The sequence below is a fragment of the Artibeus jamaicensis genome, unplaced genomic scaffold (genome assembly GCF_021234435.1).
Source record: "Artibeus jamaicensis isolate MK-2021 breed Jamaican fruit bat unplaced genomic scaffold, CSHL_Jam_final contig_354, whole genome shotgun sequence".
In the NCBI taxonomy this organism is placed as follows: domain Eukaryota; kingdom Metazoa; phylum Chordata; class Mammalia; order Chiroptera; family Phyllostomidae; genus Artibeus; species Artibeus jamaicensis.
In genome coordinates this window covers 19114052-19124398 of record NW_026521803.1, presented here as the reverse complement: position 1 = coordinate 19124398, position 10347 = coordinate 19114052, and the positions used below count along the sequence as shown (strand labels likewise).

At 46.8% G+C, this 10347-nt stretch overlaps 1 long non-coding RNA gene across 1 annotated transcript in view; it reads right to left on the bottom strand.

The window, feature by feature from the left end:
• Positions 1 to 3726: 3726 nt before the first annotated feature.
• Positions 3727 to 10347, bottom strand: part of LOC119056138 (uncharacterized) — a 10773-nt gene continuing 4152 nt past the window's right edge. The window contains exon 3 of the long non-coding RNA XR_005083829.2: positions 3727 to 3851. This is a non-coding gene — a long non-coding RNA (uncharacterized LOC119056138). The remainder of the gene's footprint in view (positions 3852 to 10347) is intronic.

Below are 10347 nucleotides of genomic sequence, written 5' to 3'. Positions count from 1 at the left end.
TCCTACTTCCCGTTTGCTCCCTCAACTATCAAAACATCCTGTGAGGGGTGAGAAAGAGGAACACATACCTTTACAGAGATCATTTACCCTCCATGTGATCCAACAGATGGTACATTCTTGTCTCCAAAAACTGTATAACAATATGGGCAGAAAGTCTGTCACCCCAGTTTCGCGGGGCAGTCCTGGTCATAACCTGGTGACTTTGGTCAGATGAGGTGACTTGTAGGGCGGCCACATAAGTCCTCCACATCTCCTTCAACATGAGCGCTGTCTGCTTAACTTCGTAGCTGGCAGGGACAGCATGGAACTGGGGAGCCAAAGCATAGCAGGGCTGGGGGCAGGGGAGGGGAGTGACCCTGCGGTGGCATGGGACTGTGAGGCCCTGCCACAGGGCTGAGCTGAGGATAAATGGGGCCGGGCACATACGTTGCGCACAGGGCCCGGCACCAGGATGTTCTCAGGACATAGAATGTCTCGGGACTTCTGCAGGCTTGGTCCGCAGGCTGAACCTTGGCCTCACCTACATTTACCAACTGGCTGAGCAGAGTGGAAAGATGTTGATACTAATGGCACAAAATCACAACATGACTTCCCCCTATCCTTCATGGGGGAGGGAAAAAGTTTCAATTCTTAAATTCTAAATTCCAGGTGTGGTTTAAAACATGTTGTAAAACAACTTCGATGGTATTTACTCCTCTCCTAGTAATTTTACAACCCTGAAACTAATATGAGATTTGCAGATATAAGACATTGAGTTAAGATCATTATGAGACCATTGTCTTAGAGAAGCAACATATCTGGAGAGGCAACTGCCTTAAGTGAAATCAAAAGATTTCTCACCTGCGCCTCCATTCCAGTTGGTTGCTCTCCTTTTTTATGAGATTACAAGGTGTCTATACCTAAAAGTAGTGTGACACTGTCCACCTGCTGTTACTTCTGAATGAGGACTTTAAACACTTTTCAGTCTAGCAGGAAATCAATGGCACTCTCAGGTTAGGAAAATTCATGGAGGGCTTAATGAAGAAACAGTTGAGAGAAGTGTGGTTGGGTGGCAGGAAACCACAGGGAGAGGGCAGCTTCCTGGAGCTGTTATGGGAACTGGAGGGAGAAAGCCTGATAGAGGAGGCTTCCTTGTGAGGAGCCAGAGCCTTCAGTTAGTTGAAAGACACAGCTTACTCAAGGCGGCCCATGGCCGGTTTATCGTGAAGACTAAATGGAATAAGTATATGTGTAAACTGTCAAGGGTCATTCCAGCATCTGGTTTTGCAATATGATCTGCTCAGATGCAGCCAAAAGGCATAAGGGTTTGGGATTTGAGGAGCAAGGTGTAGAGTGGAAAAAGCTATGGATTGGACTAAGCACGTGGACTAGCACCTGCTGTGGTGTAATGGGACAGAGCCCAGGCTGGGGCACACTCTGTGGGCAGCCAGCTTGGGCTGTGCCTCTTCTTGTCCTCGGGGGAGGGGGTGTGGTGGACAGAGCAGCATGGTGGCTAGACAAGGGACTCAAGAGCCTTGGATCAAATTTATCATTGTGTCTCTTCCTTTCTGCTTCTTTTGACCTTTAAATTTTTTCCTCATCTCTAAAGACTCCTCCCTATTCAGAGGAAAGTGTTCTGACAAAAATAACCCACAGTGAGACACAGGGGGTGGGTGACTCAACACTTGACCTCCTCTGCAAATATCTGCCTTTTAAAAGAGGCCCAGGGATGCCCTAGCTGGTGGCTCAGTTGACCAGAGCATCACCCCCCTACACCAATAGGTCGCAGGTTCGATCCCCTATCAGGGGCACATACCTAGGCTGTGAGTTTGGTCCCCACTTGGGCTATGTACAGGAAGTGACCAATCAGTGTTTCTCTCTCTCTCTCCCTCCTCTCTCTGCCTCCCTCTCCCTTCCTCTCTCTCTAAAAGCATACCCTCAGGTGAGCATTAAAAAAAAAAGGCACAGACTTCCACCAAGATGGAGGTGTAGGTGGAAGCACTGTGCCTTCTCACACAACCAAGTTTAAAAACAACAAAGTTTTAGCAACAAAAGCACAGCCAAACCACAGAAAATTGAACTATATGGAAGTCTGACAACAATGAACCCTTCAGCCAAACTGGTAGGAGGGGCAGAGCCAGCAGCAGAGCGGGGTCGGGCAGGAAAGATCCACCAGACCGACCCAGGCACGCGACCCAGGCGCACCAGCAGCCACGGGCGGATCCCAGGTGTGGAGTAGCGGGCAGACCCACGGAGGGCTGATCATGGTCATACATTCTCGTGCAGATAAACCAGTGAAGGAGTGAGCAGTGAGACAGACCATGCAAGCCCCAGTGGCAGGAAGCGGCAGAGGGGACCACTATTGTCCCTCTCTGACTCTGCCCCCACATACAGCATCACAAACCAGTGACCTGGGTGGCCTCTCTCTAACCCGCCCCCACATACAGCATCACAAACCAGCAACCTGGGTGGCCCCACCCTGGTGAACAACTAAGGCTCTGCTCCTCATACCTAAAAGGCACGAACAGATCAAAACATGGCTGAAGAACAACTCAGAGCCCCAGAGCCCATAAATCTAAGCAATGAAGAAATAGCCAAACGCTCAGATGCACAGTTCAAAACACTGGCGATCAGGATGCTCACAGAACTGGTTAATTTTAGCCATAAATCAGAGGAACATATGAAGGCTAAACTAATTGAAATGAAGGGAAATGCATAGGAAACCAATAGTAATGGAAACTGGGACTCAAATCAAAGGAGTAGACCAGAAAGAGGAAAAAAATGACCAAACAGAAAAGGATGAAGAAACAAGAATTCAAAAAAATGAGGAGAGGCTTAGGAACCTCCAGGATATCTTTAAACGTTCAACATCTGAATTATAGGGGTATCAGAAGGGGAAGAGGAATAGCCATGATGGAAACTTATTTGAACAAATAATAAAGGAGAATTTCCCCAATCTGGCAAAGGAAATAGACTTCCAGGAAATCCAAGAAGCTCAGAGAGTCCCAAAGAAGTTGGACCCAAGAAGGAACACACCGAGGCACATCATCATTATATTAGCCAAGATTAAAATGAAGGAGAGAATCCTAGAAGCAGCAAGAGCTAAGGGGACAGTCACCTACAAAGGAGTTCCCATCAGACTGTCCGCACATTTCTCAAAAGAGACCTTACAGGCAAGAAGGGGCTGGAAAGAAGTATTCCAAGTCATGAAATCCAAAGACCTACATCTAAGACTGCTCTATACAGAAAAGCTTTCATTTAGAATGGAAGGACAGATAAAGTGCTTCTCAGATAAGATCAAATTCTAGTTCATCATCACCAAGCCCTTATTATACGAAATGTTAAAGGGACTTACCTAAGAAAAAGAAGATAAAAAAGATGAACAATGAAAGGACAGCAAACTCACAGTTATTAACAACCACACCTAAAACAAAAGCAAACTAAGAGGACAGCTAGATCAGGAGTGAATCATAGAAATTAAGATGACATGGAGGGTTAGCAACAGGGGAGTGGGAGGAAGAGAAGGTACAGAAAATAAGCAGCATAGACGGTAGGTAGAAAATAGATACGGGGAGGACAAGAATAGTATGGGAAATATAGAATCTAAAGAACTTGAGACACATGGTCATAAACTAAAGGGGGGAATGGTGGGGGAGGGGTGTGCAGGGTGGAGGGGAATGAAGGGGGGAAATAAAACAATTATAATGGCAAAATCAATAAAATATATATTTTCAAAAAGGCCCAGGAAGGCAGTGCCTATGGTGGCTCTCTAGGAGTTTAGGGAGGTGCTGGGCTCCTGCCTGTGAGTTATTTTAGGTCATCTTCTTCTGCACCAAGTTTCCTCCTCTCAGGCTCGGTTGATTCGCTGTGTCCTGTAGTGGGGGTGGGAAAGAAACCTCATGAAAGAATGAAGCAACTTTGCCAGAGGAAGCACAAGAAGAAGAAAAGGTGAGGAGGGGAGAGGAAAGGCAGATACAGCTGTTTCACTGTCTGCCCATAACTGGCTAGTGAGGAGGACTCAGCAATGAAAAAGCCAACTGGTCTGGCCAGCCACCAGGGAGTGGTCAGGAGGGCTGAGGGCTGAGGAGGACGACACTGGGTTTGGCATGCATTCATTCGTTAGTGTGCAGCTGTGCACCTGGGCAGGTGGGAGTAAGAGATTTCCATCGTTCTCAGAATGAGTACCTAATCAGGTTTTTGTTTGAAAGAGACAAATCTTTAATTGAGAAATCATGAACCATTATATTCCAGGTCTGAAACAAACTGGCCCTGTTAGCTGCTTCAGATAATGGAGAACTGCAGTGGCTGGTTTCACCACTCCCAGTGGCCAGTCCTCCTGCATACCTTGCATGGTTTTGAGAGGGCGAGTCACTTCTGAACTTGTGACTGTGGTGCCCTTTGGGGGTGGGGTGGATCTAAGGCGTGAACCTTGGAAGCTTTAAAAATAGAAAGCAATGAGGAATAAAACAGTGTTTTGATGCTTTTTAGTTGTGCTTTACAGAAGAAAGTCCAAGACAGATAAGCAAGTGTTCATTCCCACAGCTTTTGTTATTATCAATAACCACAGCCCTAGTGGTCTAATATCTAAACTCCTTCCTGGGTTTTGGGTCCCCTTGCCTCTACAGAAGCTGAAAACGCCAAACCTGCCTCCTCTGTGACTCTTTTGTAGCTTCGGCCTGAGCACAGGCCATAGACTCCACCCACCCAAAGGCCCCGCCCAGGCTTTGATGCAGTGGAGTGTTGCAGGCAGGAGGCTGGCAGAGAAGGTAGGTGTGTGTTGCCAAGCAGCGAGGTGGCTTGCCCACAGTGGCCCAAGCACTGCCATGCCCTTGGGTCCTTTTGGATCAGGATTGTTCCGCCAGCTCAACCTTGCTGCCTGGAACAAAATAACACCACTCTGGAGCCAAGAACACTTCTCTCAAATTTCTCTTACTCATTTCCCATGCCCTCTTCCTGAGTCTCTAGCTGGTCAGAATCCTTGCTCCAATCAATCTCTGCACTTGAAGCAGTGTGTCTACCACACACATGTACACACCTAGTGGTGAGTGTCCACCCACAGCTCTGCCTGGCACAGGGAGACGCCAGAAAGCATGTGACCAATGGAGCACTTCTCACGAAAATCACAAAGTGAGCCAAGATATTTACAGGTGAAAGTGGTCTAAGAGGTGAGCACTGCTCCTGTAGTGAGGACTTCATGGTCCAGAGTAATTGGTGCTTCACTAACGGTTTCACTTGGGTGTCCTTTCTGCCATGTTCCACTGCCTCTCTGCTTGCTGGGGCATTTATTTGCAAACACAGTTATTCATGATGTAGTTCAATAAAAATTTTCTCGATCTTTTAGAATATCTGGAACTTTCATTTGCTGCTGGTGGGAAGATTAATTGACACAATCACTTACAAAAACTTTGGCAATATGAAGTAAGCCATATGATCCAGCAAATTCATTTTTGGTATTACCTAACAAATGTGTGCCTATCTGCACCAAAAGATATGTACAATTTTCAATGAAGCTAAAGCCAACAGAGCCAAAAAACCATGGAAGCAACCTATATGTCCAGCAAAAGAATGGATACACTATGAAACACTGTCACAATGAAAAAGTCTATGGCAATAAGAAGGAAGCAATACTACAGGACACAAAGCTGAATCTCACCAAAAAAGAGAAACACATGAAAAAATAGTGTATGTGACTGCATTTTAAAAACTTCAGGATGAATCTCTAGTGTTAGAAGCCAAGACTATGGTAAATTTTGGAGAGCAGAAGGGTTTGGCAATGGGTTTAAAAATGGGCTTTTAAGGCACAGATAATGTTCTGTTTCCTTTTTTAAAAAAGGAATTTGTTTATTTTTAGAGAGAGAGGAAGGGAGGGAGAGAGGGAAGGATAGGAACACTGATGTAATAAATATTGATCAGAATCTTTTCCGTATGATTTTAAAATTTGAAAAAGTCCCTTCTTAAAATTGTTTTTCAAGTTGTCCGCCACGCAGTGATTCGTAAGCTTTTGGGAGATTTTGAGTCCTTCCAGAACGTGGTGGAGCCACACAGGCTCTCCCGGAAGAGTGCACAGATTCACAGATGTACAGAGGGTTGCCTAAAATTCAAAGTCTGTGAACTGAAGGCAAAGATCAGAAAAGAAACTGGCCCCTGATGAGGCTTTGCAAGGGCTTTTATTTCCATTCTGAGTCAGATGGGAAGCCATAGAAGGCTTTTAAAAAATTTATGAATATTGAGGTGACATTGGTTAAAAAATTATATAGGTTTCATGTGTACAGTTCTATATAATATATCATCTGCATATTGTACCGTGTGTTCACCCTCAAAGTCAAGTCCCCTCTCATCACCATTTATCCCCACCTTACCCTCTTACCTCCCCCAAAGCCCTTTCCCTCTGGTAATCACCATGCTGCCAGGGGAACCTATGTACCTATGAGGTTGATTTTCTTTTTTTCTGCTCAATCCCTTCACCTTTCACCCAGCGTTTCCAACCCCCTTCCCTCTAACAGCTGTCAGTCTGTTTGATTAACTCATTATCAAGATAAAGAAACAAAAGCCAAAAAATTACAAGACAAAAAAATGTCCTTAATCATCCAACTAAATCTCCCAAAGTCCAAACACATGACTTGGTCCTTAGATGCCCAACCTGTCCCCACGAGGGCTTCACTCACAGGCATCTGTGATGATTTTAGATGTAGTTCTCATACCTTTGGGGACCTGTCACTTTTGTCTACAGCATATTAAAAACAGAAAATCTGCCAAGCACATATATGGATATGCTGGGAGAGATATCTAGAGCCAACTCTTTAATGACAAAAATAAAAGTCAGAAGGCAAGAACTCATTTAGGTTAGGAAAAGTGCCTTAGACACTAGCTATAACTCATGAGAAACTCCCTGTGTTAGAGCAGGGTACAAACGTTCAGATGTTCAATTCACACTGACGATTCCCAGCACTTACTCAAAGTGCAGGTCCTAGCTGTAGGTAGGTGGAGAACCAAACAGGTCATTTCAGAAAGAGCTCCGTAAGAGGGTCTCAGTGGCAGAAGTGAGCACAAGCTAAGGCAAGAGGCCAGAAGCCACACTGCACACAGATCTGAGGACTGGGCTCAGAGGAGCTCTGGCAGGAGCTGAGCCAGGCTGGGGTGAGGCCCAGCCCCCCAGGAGCCCTAAGAGAAGTGGGATGAAAGCCAGGCACTGGCCTTGGCCAGAACCCATTCAACATTCCAGTGCCCCAGTGAGAGTTAAAAAGGACAGATAAAGAGATCAGTCATGGGGCATCATAAGTTGCTTGAGACTTTATGGAATAAATAACTTTCTAAAAATTTCCTGAGCACAATCACATATCCCGTTTTCTGCCTTCTCAAACAATGGAAGGGAGAAGCCTCATCACTAAGCTGGGCTTCCTTAGACAAAGCAGTGGTTGGGGCCTCTCCTGTGTCCTCCCAAGGAAAGAAGATGGCTGACTGATGGGGTTCAGAAGCTGTAATCCCCCATGGCTAAGGCTGAGTAAAGAGACCTTGGGACTATAAGCCATAGGGTGACAAAGCTTATCTCCTGCAAAGATGCCACCTCTCCCCCTTTTCCTTCACCCTGCTTGGTCCCAGGTGGATGACTGGTTAGCTAATAACAAGATTCCACAGGGAAGGGGGACATAAGACAGGCATGGTCACGAAGGGGACCTCAGGGAAGGACTTGGAGGACTACAGAAAAAGGGGGTGATGGATCCTCACCCCTCGGCTTTGACAGAGCCTGAGTCCTCATTCTGGCTGCAAGTCTCCTATCTCTTGGCTGCCTTACTTCCTTGGTCTGATTTAAACCTGAAACAATGCCAGAGGGTGGTGCGGCCCTGGGCAGGAATGGGCGGTTCCCTAGGGCAATCAGGCCTAAGAAAGGATGCATAAAATCCTGTGAAACCTGCTTTGCTAATACCCTCAATTTAAAAGATAAGGGTCAAAGCATAAGATGAGTTTGTTTCCTCAAAGTTTTGTGTCTCTTTAGCTATCTGACCTTGACTCAGAATAAACCCTCACAGTTCTTTGAATGTTATCTATTGTTTGATCATTACTGCCTGACGATGATTGATGAGCTTTACCTGTATTCCTGGGCAAATTGAACCCAATGAGAGCCCACTGAGGAAAAGGCTCTTGGCCTTCCTCCTTTGAAAGACTGGCCACCTTTCCTTTCCGAGCAGATCACGTCTTGGTAGACTTATTCTCATCCGAGGTGGATGGGCAGGCTCTGTGGGTGGAGTCCCTCCACAGCTGACACTACCCCTGTGCTCAGAACAGGTCACTCTCCCTCTCCCGGCCACGCCCTCTTCTGGCCCTGCTCCTGTCCCCAGGGCTGGGCCACACTCTGGGAGCTCGACAGGCCGGCTCACCTGTCTCTGGTCAGTAGCAGCAACGTCTTGTGAGGACCTGGAGTGAAGGGCATCCTGGAAAAGGCCTCGGCTTCTCAGAGACTTTTAAGGATTTCTTTGTGAGCTTAGAAAATAAAGCCTCCATATCACCTCTACCTTATGCCACAACCAACTGACCCCAAAGCTTTTAGACTGACTTTCTCCAGTACTGTCTCAAAGGACAAGTACAGCTGATGGAAACCAAATGTGCCAACTGAACAGAAACAAACACAATCAACAACATAGCAGCCGAGTTAGGAGCCACGACACCGAGGAGGAAAAATTGAAGCAGGCTGATACTTTGAGAGGCAGGTGTTGTCACAGCTTGGGGATTAGCAAATTTGAGGTTTGGGGAGAGTAAAATAGGGAGGGAATCTCAGAGAAGAGAGAATTATAGTGATTACAATAGTTTTCTTTATGGTATGCACAGTGAATAAGTGGTAAAATAATAATTCATTTTAAGTAATGGGTGGGACTTCTGGTAAAAGAGGGAAGAACAGTGCTAGGAGGGGGACTCGCCAAGGATAATAAGGATGAGGAAAACACCATCCTGGGAGCAAAATCCTGGCTCTTGGAATGAAAGGTAAGTACCCCATTATTTGGGAAGACCTTTGTCAACATTTTTGGGACATATTTATAATGTTAATTTAGTGTTTACATAACAGGCATGGGTTTGAGAAGGCATTCTGGTAGGTGAAGAGGTCCTTCAAACTAGTTTCTCTTGTTCAGAGTTTGCAAAGCAATAGTGACTGTGGAGGTCAAAATTCAGGGAGAAGATTGCACGAACCTGGGGCCACGAGGTGTGGCTGCACAAGAGGCACACTGCCCGACTCGAGGGGCTGCGGGCTCACCGTGGCTGATGTAAACGCTGCTTCCTGGACTGAGCTGGACCCAACCCGCCCGAGTGTGCACAGGCAGCCGCGGCAGGCCCTCAGCACTGCCAATAAGTTTTCCCTAAGTTCCTTCGTGGCCTTCTCTCATGATACTATCAAACACTGGCTTTTCCAAACTTACCTATGGCCCTTCCCAAGCCTCTGCCCCGCTTCCTCCACCTACCTTTACTGAGAAAACCTGGGCTCACATAAACTTCTTGCCACCTCATCCAAAAATGGGTCTCCATCTGGATACCCCTTTCCCTGCCCCACCCCAGCTACATGGGAAGCAGAATCTCAGTGCCCCTCCCTCATGCTCTTCATTGGATGCCTTCCCAGGACTCGGCCCCAGTGACAGATAGGTCCCCAGCCTGCACAAAAGGGCCCTCTTCTGGGCATGCCCTTCAGCTCCAAGCAAGGGGTCTGTGGATACCACGACACACACCAGCCTGGGGCCCAACTTCCCCCTTCTAGACCGTGCTCTGGGTCCTGGGTACTCCAGAATCTGCAGGAAAGGCCCTGCTTCGAGAGCCCCGTGGGCCTTGTCTCTGGGTCTGATGTGTACACTCCTGGGCCCAATGTGTGGTAAAGAGGGCCAGGTAGTCGGATTAAGTCGGATGATTGAGCTGGGGTTTCCACACATGTATGTATGAACCTGTCACTTTACAATGTCCAGTGGAGCAAGAGGCGAAAGGGAAGGGGCCAGGCGCAGGAGTGTCTCTCCCATGCTGCCAGGACTGCTGCAGAACTCCGGGGTTCTGAGAATTCAGAATCTGGCTCCAGACTTCTGCATTATAAAGGTATGTTTGCCAAGAGAGAAAGGTAGGAGGTATTTTAGTTTACAGTTTATTAGCTTGATTTGTACATTTAAATATGAAGATACATGGTGTATAGAGCTCCATTGGTATTTTTGCCCTGGCCCCTGCAAATGTTAGGGTCAGGCCTATTTTAATCACTCACTCTCTCCTGACTGTTTCCACACAGCTGACAGGTGAACAACAAGCAAACAACTATGTGAACAAAGGCCTCTCCAGACCCCACTGGCCCAAGCTCTCTCCTTCCAGACAAGGATCGTTTAAGTAATGAGGCACTAAGCCACCATC